The sequence below is a fragment of the Pinus tabuliformis genome, chromosome J (genome assembly GCF_031772625.1).
Source record: "Pinus tabuliformis cultivar Carrire ecotype Pingquan chromosome J, CPIR1, whole genome shotgun sequence".
Classification (NCBI taxonomy): domain Eukaryota; kingdom Viridiplantae; phylum Streptophyta; class Pinopsida; order Pinales; family Pinaceae; genus Pinus; species Pinus tabuliformis.
In genome coordinates, this window is record NC_142295.1 from 1,236,332,877 (window position 1) to 1,236,346,666 (window position 13,790).

At 36.4% G+C, this 13,790-nt stretch overlaps 1 pseudogene; it reads left to right on the plus strand.

The window, feature by feature from the left end:
* The first annotated feature begins 1,317 nt into the window (after positions 1-1,317).
* On the plus strand, positions 1,318-12,935 carry LOC149231638 (protein FREE1 pseudogene; annotated as a pseudogene).
* The last annotated feature ends 855 nt before the right edge of the window (positions 12,936-13,790 follow it).

Below are 13,790 nucleotides of genomic sequence, written 5' to 3' on the forward strand. Positions count from 1 at the left end.
CATCGCTTAACCCTATCTAATCGTTCACATACATTTAACATAAAATATAACAAGGATGTTAAGGTTTTCTAATAAGGAAAATTGACTTTAGCGTAAGTACGTCTCAATGGGATGAACGCAGAATTTACAATTGCTTCGCCCCACATGCGAATCAAAAGCTCTCCTATGTGATCCGAGAGAGGATAAAATGTTAGGGTAATAAATTAAGACTCTTATATTAAAAGTGTTATATATATCTATATATTATTTAATTCGTTCATGTATGCATCAAAATTTTAAAATTATGTGTTTTGTTTTATCAGTTTTAAATTTTGTTTTATTTAAATTTTAAATTAAAGTGAAAGTTTATTTATGTCAAAAAAAATAGTGGTTATATTTTATATAATTTATTTCACTAGTTGTGTGAGAATTATTAAAAAGAAAATTTAGTGAAAAAAACTAAATTATTAAATTGCAAAAAAGCTAATTAAATTTATAAAAAATAAATAAATAAATAAAATATTTATTTAATAATGTCCAGAAAAGCTAATTAAATTCATAAAAAAATAAAATAAATAAATCTAAGTATTTATTTCATAATCGTGTTCAGCGCTTTGTATTCCCGCTAAATTGTCTTAGCTATGAATTGTGAGTTGGAGTGAGCAAAACCCAAATTTTGGCCAATAAGACTTCACTGTTAAATTGATTTCAATTTTTGGATAAAATTTAATTTTGTTTGTCGGAGTGAGCAGACTCAGATTTCAGGGAATAAGACTTCACTGTTAAATTGATTTTAGTTTTTGGATAAAATTTAATTGTCTCACTATTACTGTTAAATTGATTTTAGTTTTTGGATAAAATTTAATTGTCTCACTATTGTTGTTAATGTTTATTGAGTTTATTGTGCATGTACGGCATATTAGAGATTCTTCATGATTTGTACATACTTACATTTAAAAAAAATAAAAATAGAGGGGCAGTTAGTCCCTCTTGAAGAAGCTTAATAAATTCGATAATTTTTTACATTACAATAATAATAATAATAATATCCATTTTTAAGGTCACAGCCAAGCCAGACACCAAATTGGTGTATGAGACCCCCTTTTTGTGGGACAAGGGACCCACCTCCGAGCAGCGATTTGACTGCTAAGTCTACAAAGGCATACATACTCTACCCCCCTCTAGTTTTGAACCTGTGACCTCTTAGAAGGAAACACATGCTCTTAACCATTAGGCCCACTCAAGATTTATAACATATGTACAAGAAGTGTGATTGACATGATACGCTGCAGAGGGAGGCGATAAGCCAACCATCTCAACCACTCGGGCTACACGACCATGACTAATGTAAGCTTGTGCATGCTTACATTAGTCATCCGAAAAGAATTTGTTAGAGTGTTATAAATCAATTTAATGAAACAATAAACGTTTTTAGAGAAAAGAAATCACTGAGAAAAAATTGTTGGAATGTTGTAAGTCCTTTCAACACACTAGTTTTTCTCAGAAATATTATGAAAACCCAGTTGGAAAATATCAAGATTAAGTTAAGAGCGGTTTTGATGTTGACGATGATGGTTTTGGAGGTGAAGTTTATAAATATGATGGTGGGCGAACTAAGCCATATGGTGCCCGTGGCACAGGTACAGGTGCAGGTGTAGGTTCAAACACCCTAGCAGCGTTTGATGATTATGGGAATTCGGCAAAGATTACAAAGGTTGTCCCAAATGTTGAAATGTAGGATGGAGAAACGACGTGTAGAAATTCAGGGTGAAGATACTTCCAGATTCAAGTTCTCATACTTCCTTGGATGTGCTTTGCTAGATTGGTCTAGATGGGCTTCAGATGTAGGATCCAAGCACAAATAGAACATTAAGAATCTATGCGTTTGAGAATATTACAAAATGGGAGGTGAATGATCCTTCAGTGTATACTTTCTGGGAAAAAGGTTCAGGTGATCTTGATAAGGACGATCAGGTTACAATCAAATTGCTATACCACAAGTACAATTCTTGACACAGTGGCAGCTGCTTGTGTTCAGCTTCGAGAGATGGTGGATGACACAAATAATAGTGACAAAAACAAAACATATGACCAAATCACAGAGAAAAGGAGAAGTTCACTTCACTATTGGATCACATTGAAGAGATCTATAGAAGAAAAGCAACATTGGGTTCCTGATGAAGCTGTGACATGTAAAGCATGTGGCACAAATTTTGGAGTATTTTTCTGAAGGCATCATTGTAAAAACTGTGGTGATGTATTTTGTGAGAAGTGTACACAAGGAAAGGCTCCACTTACCGCAGACAAGGATGCTCAACCAGTTGGAGTCTGTGACAACTATTTGGCAAAAGTTATCACACAAAGGTTGACAGGTACAAAAAAATCAAGCAGCAAAGGCAAAGCACAATGGAGTCATGATGATCTTGCGAAAAGGCTTATAGAGGAAATTGGGAGAAATCGCAAAGGAAGTTCTGATAACTTTACCGGTTCATCTCCACTTCCATCTGATCAGTCTACTTCTGACGGAATGGGTAAAAAAATGCGAGAGGTCGCTTGTCCTACTTGCACTGTTCACCTACAGGTTCAGGTTCCAAGCTCGGGAACAGAAAAGGTTGAGTGTGGTGTATGCCCAACACCCTTTTCTTGTCATTCCACCTTGATATATTGGCAACAACTATTAGCTGAATTTTATCTGGTTATACATTTTCGAGGTATATAATTCTTCTGGATTGTAATGATATCGGAGATGGAATTTGTTTATCTATATGAATTTTTATCTTCACATTAATAGCGTAGAATTTTACCAAGAGTAGACAAACCTTTATAAAGTAAATCTAGTAACATGTTCTATCCTCTGTAAGGATAACCGTAAAACACAATGAATGTAGTATTATTGTGTTTTGAATAATAATTCCAACCATCGCAATAAATAACTTGACAACAACCATATTATTTTTGCAGGTTGTCTTTGTGTTTGAAGATGGAAGGACTCAAGCACATGCGAACCATTCTGAAATGCAGTAAGGAATTTAAAGTAATTAATGTACTTTGGTAAATAGATATGGGCAAGCATTCATTCAGCGACTATTGCCCACACTCCAAAAACACCTGAGTGATTCTGATTACACTCAACAACAACATATTAATTATTGCTCTATCATGAATTAAATGTAAAATTGTACGTTGAGTTAAATATGAATGTAAAATTCATTTTGAATATGTTAGAGAGTAAGAAAGTTGGAGAGAAAAAGCTCTCAAGTCCCCTAGGAGAAAATGGTGGAGCAATTTTTGGTGAGTGCGTGAAAACAAAGTTATTGTGTTTTACTGTGTGTTATTCTGCGTGAATGTAAATCTATGTAAACCTTGTTTTACTTGGTGAATGAGCCACAGTCTCATGAATGTATTCCTCATGTATTAGAAGTTAATCCTAAGTTTTATTGTTGCTCCAAACTTACTCTATTTTATGGAGTCTTTTATTGTGAGTGAACACCGTGATTTTTAATTCTATGTAATAGCTCTGTTGCTCTGCTAAATCCAAGTTCGCGAAATCACCTTCGGTAATGTCATAGACCTCCGCATTTCCACACCTCGGCGAAATTATCTCCGCAGCTTCGCGAAATATTTTTACTAGCAATAAGAATTGTTTTGAGGGCAGATTGTTTTTGGCATATTTACCAGAAGGTAGAAAGTAGGGCATGTTATCACCCCAAGCAACTCTCCTAGGTTGTATATTATAGATGCTCAGGAACATTATAAACTCAACGAAATGTTGGATAAATGGTGGATGAATGAAAGAAATGTTGCATATTCAAGCTAGATAACCATTTCTACTATGTTTAACCCTAGACATGGGTGAACACCCCCAGACTACAAGGATTTATACCACCAATTACTCACAGTTTAAGGAAAATGTGATGATGGAGAAGACTGACCACACCAACAGATGCGCAGGGCCCTGTGATGGCCGGCTGCAATCAGTTAAAAGGTCTGTAAATCTGTTTCCTAATACACAAACAGGATGACAACTCTTTGGCATCAAAATAACATAAACCTGCATACAAATTCAATGATACATGCTAGATTCAAACACAGAGGTGGGATGACAACCCCTCTAATGCTAAACATCTACAACACATGAATAAATGCATAATAGGCACAGCCTAGAACAAAGAAGAAGTGGAAAGTGAGTAATTAACAGCAAAAGAAGCTTGCATTAGCTGAAAATGAAGACCATATGCTGCAGGTATCACAGTAGTTATAGTCTCCAGAAGTTGAAGCTTACAACAAAATAACATTCATCAACCTATTACATTTTGTCTTCTGGATATATATAGAGGTTGATTACAAAATTGCTTTGCTGTGCTATGCGTGGAGGTGTCTTAATGGACCACCAACCACATTAATTCTTTGAAATGGGCCTCTGCTGCAGTTTGACTGCTTTAATGGATGAATTTGATCTTTCTGGTGCTCTGCAGTCCTTCCTGAATAGGTAGAGTGTAATATGTACAAAGCTCCATGACTGATTAATGCGGTTATCTGCTCAAATTCTGCATTTTTCCTCCTCGGCCATGCTTTCTTTTAAATGCAGTTGTTGAGGATTTATTGCGCTGAGAGCTGAAAAACTGACAACCTTCTTCCCTCGGATACACAGGATAGGCTATGGACAGAGACAAAATGGTGGAGGCAGACTGAATGGAAGAATTATGCTCAGCCGTCGGATCACGTAGATCAACGACGGAGATCGTTTGATAAGAGGAATATGGAGATATGCAAGCGGGGAAACAAGGGCCATTGGATCGCGATCTGCACAGATCCGACAGTGATCGGGAAATGAAAGAGCGCGGAAGATAACGGTCGGGGGATAGGTGGTTTCGGGGCGGGCGGTATTCCCCGCACTGCCTATCAGAGTTAGGAGGTATTCGTAAATCGCCACGCGATCCAATCAAAACACGACGCATGGCAGCCAAACCACCACCCCCGCGGGTTAATGAGTGCACAAGTCGCGCGATTGGGGGAAGCATCAACCGTTCGATCGTGCGATGGATGGTCAGATTGAGAGGAAATGCACGATGTTTAACGTGCGGGCAGGAAAACACACAGACAGTTAGATTAGGGTGATCAACGGTGGAGATTGGAGAACGATGAAGGGCCGAGGAAGGGCAGAGGATGAATTGAGAGCGCCGAGTCATATAGTCGGGTCATATGGCGATTTAGAATTAGCACTCAGGGCTTTAAAAACATAGGCTTACACAACGATATAGTGGTGAAATGAAGTGTTTGAACGGGGAACAAAGAGGTTTCAGTAAGAAGAAACAGATAAGGCGGGGCTATGGGGGATGAAGAAACCGAAGGAGAAGGAGGAGAAATGACTGTTGCACGCTCCCTTTTAGCAAAAAAAACACACGACCATGGTACTTTTGAGCCTGCAAATGCTAAATTGTATAGCAGAGCTAACACTGGCTCCTTCTGGGGATGAGATCCTCCCTGTGAGGTCTCAAGAACTGCAGAACAATGCCTTCATACAAAACCAGCTTTGAAACATTGCCTAGTATCCATTGGGCATGGAGTCAGATAAAGTTTACATTAAAACTTGTAAAAGAAAATACTTACAATCATTAAGGCTTGAGAGCCTTAAACAACAAAAACATTCAAAAATTGGCCAACTGACAGGCCATCAAAATTGTTTCTCCTGCTCTCGGCCCCTTCATCATAGAGCTGCAAAATAGGATTTATTTGATCCTCTATCTCAAACAGTTTAGGAGATTTGACCTTGATGGGTAGATAGGGATCAAATTTCATTCCCCTTCTGTGTGGTCTCCTCCTTGGATATTTTTTATGTGAGCTTCTATACACCTGCTGAATAATCATGAATGCTATGTACTTGTTTGTGTCTTTTGTAGTCTGCACAACTAATATGAAAGATGCACCATTGTATTCTTGTGCAGGGGACACAGAGACATTATTTGCTCCTTCATTTTTCTTGAAACAGTCCACATCCAAGTAGGAGTTCTAAGACTGTGCATTATCTTCCTCTGTCATCTAATAAGCTGCCCTTTCATTCTATGTGAAGGCCAACTAAGCAGGTATTAGAATATCAAGACTGAGATGATTAGTTTCAGCCTTGGGCGGTGAATTTTGTCCCGCCTCAGTGTTTGATGGGAAACTTTGAGGGATTTTTACTTGAGCAGACAAAGGGACAAAAGGTGATGGGGAGCTTTCCTCTCCCTTCTTGATCACTAGATTGGGGATGAAAGTAGGCTGGTTCATTTGCACATCTGCATAATCATGGGAAGATGGGCTAGCTTCAAGCTTAGATTCTTGGAGGACAAAGGGATCTGCTGCTACTTGATTTTGTTGATCAGCTTGTTGTTCTGCAGCTACAACAAACTGGCAAATAGTGCCTTTGGACAATGCTTCTTCATAGGCAGCTCTGGTTAGGAAAGGAGCACCTTCCAAACCATGGACCTTCTCCTCTTCTTTAAACTGCTCTTCTTCCATGACTATATTTTGACAAAGGGTCTTCACCCTTTGATCTTCGTTTACATGTCTGTTTCTTTGCAAAATCTGCAACTGATCCTGTCTTTCTCTATGTGGATTTCGCTTTGGAAGAGAGAAGTCACAAGGAACACTTGCTTCTTCAGAAAACTGCTCAGCCTTTAGTTTGGAAACTTCAGAGGCTAAAAATTCTATCATCCTAGCCAATACATCGATCTCAGGCTCTGAGGATGATGAAGACTCCTCTCCCTGACTTCTCCTTTCAGCATCTCCTTCAAGTCTCTCTACAGCCAGAATGTTCGATTCAACTTCAAAAGTTGCATCTTGCATATCAGCCAAAGAAGTGCATCTTCTTTCTCTTAACAGTAGGAAGAACTGAGAATAGAAGGATTTAGCATAAGTAAGCATGGTAGAAGCAGAGGTAGGTCTTACTTCAGCTAGCATTCTGCTGTACATACGATTAAATCTGATGTTAAATTCAGATAGCAGCACACCATCTTCTCTCTGCAAGTTCCCAAATTCAGAATGATAAAAGAGCAGATCTTTATTATTTCCCCAGTGCTTTAGGAACACATCATCTAGGGCCTCAATATTTGCAATAGACCTAGGGGGTAATTCTCTAAACCATTTTCTAGCTTCCCCATCTAGGCTTTGGAAAAAAACCCTCATCCAGACATCCTCTTCATTGATATCCATGTTATCAACATAACTATAAAAGGCCTCAAGGTGCTCTTTAGCTGATATTCCTTCTGAACCAGTAAACTTTGGCATAAATTCTTCATAATCTCCTGCAAGCATGGCATTCAAAGGGGTAGGCAAGACTAAGGGTCCATACCTAGCAGCAACTATTTTTTCTATCTTTGTAAGAGCTTGCTGACTTGCCATGGCTAGGGTATATGAAAAGATACTGGTAGACTGAGCGGTGTAAATCAATGTAAAGAATGATAGAAACATAGGAATACGATGGACAACATGGTGCTTCTCTGAACTGAGGTCCGAAAGGGAAATGAATAACAAGGAGCTGTATGAATCTTTGAAGGTGACATTCACTAACAGAGATACATGGAATTTATACGGCTTACCTGGTCCTGATGCTCCTTACTGCGATATTTTCTTCTATTTAACGATCTTCTCAGGATCAGGCAATGGTTTCGCTGGTGATTTCTAAGGATTTCTGCGAGCATGCATCACCAATTGTGCCAGAACTGCAATGTGGAGTCGCCAAATGATGGTCTTCCTCCAATGGAGTCGCCAGATAAATGATTACAACCAAAATATGTGCCCAGACCTTGTCTATCATCAAAATCTGGAATTGTGTCGTTTTCCCAGGGAAGCTAAGCTTCGATTCTCCTCTCTCCGGCAATGGCGCCAATTAATGTTATCACCCTAAGAAACTCTCCTAGGTTGTATATCAGAGATGCTCGAGAACATTACAAGCTCAACAAAATGTTGGATAAATGGTGGATGAATGAAAAAAATGCTGCATATTCAAGCTAGATAACCACTTCTGCTATGCTTAACCCCAGACATGGGTGAACAGCCCCAAACTACAAGGCTTTAGACCATCAATTACTCACAGTTTAAGGAAAATGTGATGTTGGAGAAGACTAACCACACTAGCAGATGCACAGGACCTTGTGATGGCCCACTGCAACCAGTTAAAAGGTCTATAAATCTGTTTCTTAATGCACAGACAAGATGACAGCTCTCTGGCATTAAAATAACAGAAACTTTCATACAAATTCAATGATACATGCTAGATTCAAACACAAAAGTGGGATGATAGGCCCTTTAATGCTAAACATCTACAACACATGAATAAATGCATAACAGACACAGCATGGAACAAAGAAGAAAAAATGCAAAGTGAACAATTAACAGCAAAAGAAGCTTGCATTAGCTGAAAATGAAGACCAGATGCTGCAGGTATCACAGTAGTTACAGTCTCCAGAAGTTGAAGCTTACAACAAAATAACATTCATCAACCTATTACATTCTATCTTCTGGATATATATAGAGGTTGATTACAAAATTGCTCTGCTGTGCTATGCGTGGAGGTGTCTTAATGGACCACAAACCACATTAGTTCTTTGAAATGGGCTTCTGCTACAGTTTGACTACTTTAGTGGATGAATTTGATCTTTTTGGTGCTCTGCAATCCTTCTTGAACAGGTAGAGTGTAATATGTACAAAGCCCCATGACTGATTAATGCGGTTATCTGATCAAACTCTGCATTTTTCCTCTTCGGCCATGATTTCTTTTAAATGCAGTTGTTGAGGATTTATTGCGTTGAGCACTGAAAAACTGACAACCTTCTTCCCTCGGGTACTATGTGGTCTAAAATGTGGATGCAAATTAGAGCTTAATTTAATGTCAACCCGGGAAGGTAAACTTAGAAGTGCTTATCTACAATATATAGATCTAGAAAGATTCCTAATTTGTCCAAGATCTTAAAGTCCCCTTACAGGAACATATTCATTAAGATCTCTTTCAATAACTAATCAAGCCTAGATCTAACAATTGTTTGAGATCTATGATTCTCTTACAAGAATATATTCTACAAGATCTCTTCCAAAATTAGATCATCTAATTAGAACTTAAAAGCTGAAATGAAGTAAACCTAGATCTAATCATTGTATGAGATCTTATGGTTCTTTTACAAAAACAATTTCAAATAAGATCCTTACAATATTAGAACATTTAATAAAACTTGAAAGCTGAAATCAAACAAAAACATAAAAAAAATTATACCTAAAATAAACAAATAGGCATGCGAGTGAGGCCATGGGGGTCCCCCACAACTCCACCAGTACACCACTTCAATGGAGACTCAGATGTAGAAGCAAAATTGAAGTATGATCATTTCTTTCAAAATCTCAATTACAAACTCCAAAATTCTAAGATTACAAAAACTTCTTGATTACAAATGGAGGAGATTGTACTCCTATTTATACAATGGGATGAGTAAAAAACTCATAATGATCATCCACTACTTTCTCATTATTACAAAATATTATCCCACAAATATCTCAAGCATTTTTAACTATTTTCCCATTAGTACAAAATATGATCCCTTTGAATCCTCCATAAATCTCTCACATATCTTGGATAAGATATGCCAACCAAATCCTCCATGATCTTCTCCTTAGGAATTGGATAAGATATGTCAACCAAATCCTCCATGATTTTCTTCTTAGGAATAGGATAAGATATGCCAATCAAATCCTCCATGATTTTCTCCTTAGGAATAGGATTGCATAATTATCTCCTTAATATGGTGGAGGAGATATTAATTCTTCACATATTTCCTACACATCACAAAACTCACATATTCTTGAGATATATATATATATATATATATATATATATATATATATATATATATATTCTAATATTTAATCATAAATTCACTTGTAATACAAAAATGAATAAAATGGAAAATAAGAAGGTGAAACCCAAATGTATTGATATGATAAAAGGTTAATGGGATGATGAAATGTAAGGAATGGTCAAGAAAAAGGTGGATGAAAATATGACATTTCTAAGTCTCAACATCCTCCCCAACTGAACTAGTTGCATGTCCTCATGCAACCATGCATGGGTCTCTTTAAGAACATTTGGCATCTTGAAAAACTTTGGCTTTACATGATGATATCTTTAATAATGAATGTTTCCAGGATATGTGAAAGACATTAGTAACAACTTACATTTGCTTATGGTTGGTTCTTGTGTGACAACCATGAATACAAAGAATGGGTCTCTTTAAGAACATTTGGCATCTTGAAAAACTTTGGCTTTACATGATGATATCTTTAATAATGAATGTTTCCAGGATATGTGAAAGACATTAGTAACAACTTACATTTGCTTATGGTTGGTTCTTGTGTGACAACCATGAATACAAAGAATGTTGGTTCGTTAACAACATTCATTTCGTTTTCTGTTCTCTTTTCTTCAATAATAATGTAAACACTCACTAGAAATCATAAGCTATCAATGTGCATAAGAAAGCCCTTTTGTAATATTAATGAAGCATGCCAATATTACGTATGAAGCAAAGTGCAACAAAGTATCATTGGAAAATAAATATTGGTGAATGGTAAATGAGAAAAAATTTAGTGATAGTGATGAAGAAATGGAATCATGGAAGTGAATATGTAGTGTGGTGAAGAAATGGAATCATGGAAGTGAATATAGTTCTCCCCCCCTCAACTCAATTGGTTGCATGTCCTCATGCAACTTGACATGGCTCATGAAAGGAAATGTAGCATGGTGAGGGAATTTTCCAAAATATTCAAGTTAGCATATAAGGAATTGCATGATTAAAGATTAGAAAACAACATAACTATGCAAGAGGAATGTAGCTACTGCTGGATCAGGGAAATGTGATTGATGTTGTTGCTACTGGATCCTGGGAAATGAAGGAATCTAAACTGCTGATGCTGAATCATGGAAAAGATAAATGTTGAAAGTGGAACTATGGTACTTTCATAGATCAGAATTCATGCTACTGTAACTGCTGTGGGAGTCATGAAAAGGTGTATAGTCTTCACCTGCTACTAAACTTCTTGGTACAATTCTAATCATGTGAAAGAATGTGTCGATGTAGAGCATGAATAGAAATCATTGGATTACCGACCATTGATGTATGCTGTTAACAAATGCGAGGCAACTCATCATTGATGTCAATGAGTGCCAAGGTACCTGAGTACATTTTGCGAAGTGCGAATGGATGTGTTGAGGTCGAGCCACTTGCAAGATCTGAAGATCAAGGGACATTGATGTATTCCCATGATCGTTAGCGAGAGAACTTGCCATTAAGGCATGCAAGCCTCTAGGTACTCAAAAGGAACTCTAGTCTATTTCCGAGATAAGGTGCTGATGTCGATGGGGCAAGACTTGTTGAAAGGTGGGCCTTAAGGAATCCCACATCAGTCAACGTGAGTTTGTACAAAAAGATTTGGTAGGACTATAAATGGAAAGAACTCACGGACAAGCAGTCTGGATCAGCATGGCGAGGAAAACAAGGAAATGTAATCATGGAAAGGGAAGGAGTTTTATTCAAAAGGAAAATTGGATGTAAGGAAATGCATGTTGTATGAAGATGAACTCTTGTTGTGAAAAATGGATATGGAAATGTCATGCTTTATGGATTTACAATTGGTGGAATTCAAAATCTGCTTCAAAAAGGGAGGTGCAAGGTAATGGTTGTGGAGTTGCATTTGTCTTTAGAATTTTTCATGAATTTAGTCTTTGGAAGACCAATTGTTGTCACAATGTAATCTCCATAATGATCATTTGATTATCCTGTAATCTGTAAAAAAACTTGGTAAAAAGAAAACATAAGTGTGTTCAAGAAGAAATGGCCATTTCCTTCATAATTCTTACACAAAAATTTCATACCAAATAAAACATATTAAGGAAAATCAAAGTGTTGAAATTGACTTAATCATGATATTAAAATCAATCCATTCTTAAAATAACCATGAAAAGTAATACTCCCTATTTGTGTCAGATGAAATATGCTTGGCAAAAACATTTGCATTAGAAAGATCTGTTGTGTTCTGCATATTAGTATGTTATATAAAAGCATTCAACAAGAATATGTTATGAGTTTAATGCCAACTTGATGCTATCAAAACAAGATAATTATCATCTATAGAATTCTCCAAATAGATCATTCCTCAAAATTTGTTTCCAATTGTTCCATTTTTTAATTTTCAAACTTGCATGAATTTGTGGAATTTTTCATTTTATTTTATTTTTTATTTATCTTTTAAATAAAAAAAACAAAAAAAAAATGAAATTCATATTTTATTATTATTAATTTTTTTTGTTTTTGAGTTAGGTTTTTTTTTTTTTTTTAATAAAGAAATCAACAAAAACAAATTCTATTAAAAACTAATAAAGAAAATTTCTAAAAATAAACTAACAGTAAAATGGATTTTCTTCTAATATCCCTAAAAAACACACAAAATCCTCTAGAATCAATGAAAAATCTGGCTTTTTGTTTAGAAAATCAAGAGAGCATAATGAAAATGCCAAATCTCTCCAAGATAAGTCAAATCCAATTTTTTTTATCACTAGATTGAATATAGAGGAGGCATTTTACTCAGGCAAATGGAGTTGTGACCAGAGCTTTGCGTATTCGTTGATGGCACATGCAAAGCCTCTGTAATTGCGAATTCTGTGATATGAATATGATGGAACAATCAACAACTCAATTCGATTGTTTTCTCTTCGGTACTTATGGCATGAATTCAAAAGAAATCGTGGATTCTGTTTCAATTTGAACTTTTCGCATATCTTTAATTGCATTTATCATGAACATTTTGCCAGAAATTCCAAAGTTATTTTGACGCTCCGTTTTATTTTTGTCACAGATTTGGATGATACGCTGTATCCTTCTAGTACAGGCATTGCCACAACCTGCCGCAAGAATATTGGTGGTGTGCTGTGAATTATGTCCCGTATTAAGTTTTACATAAAAATTATTTTTTCCTTCCTCTATTAGAATTCGATTAGTTTTTTCTGCCTGGGTGTAGACATTAGGCTTTGCAACAAATGTTACAAACAAGGACATATAGTTGCCGAGTGTATGAATGAGAAGGCATGCAACAACTGTCCCACCGGGCATGCCAGACTGAGCATCTTTCTTGTGACTACACCAACAACCCAGTTTGTAATTTGTGCAATATATCTGGTCATGTGGCCAGGGAGTGCCACAAGGCTGGCATTTTGGATGGTAATAGGGGTGGAATATTTATTAACGTTAGGCGTGGAAGATTTAATGACATAATTTGTAGGACATGCAACGAGCCAAGGCATACCAGTAGGGAGTGCACTAGAATTTTCATCTGCCATAATTGTGGTGGTCGTGGACACGTTGCATACGAATGCCCCTCTAGTCGTGTGATTTTGCGGGACATGCGCAGGCATTGATGCTGTAGTTTCTACCCCACTTTGACTTTTTAGATTATCTGATTTTGACAAATCTATTATGAATTTAGAAGTTTTTTTTTTTTTTTTTAGTTAGATCAGTAGACTTGTCGTATCAGTTATTATACAGTTTTTATTATTATGTGATTTTTTTTTTTTTTGTTTTTTTTTAAACAAAAATCTGAAAAATTTAAGATGATTTTTCGCTCATGCAGATCAATTTTCCAGCAAAAGTATTTTTATTTGAAATAAATGAATAGATTTTCTAATCTTCCTGATCGCACGAAGCATAGAAAGAGAGCATACTAATCTCTTGATTTATTTTTATTTATGCAGGTTAGCATGGGTGGATAAAACACTATTAATATCTGCAACA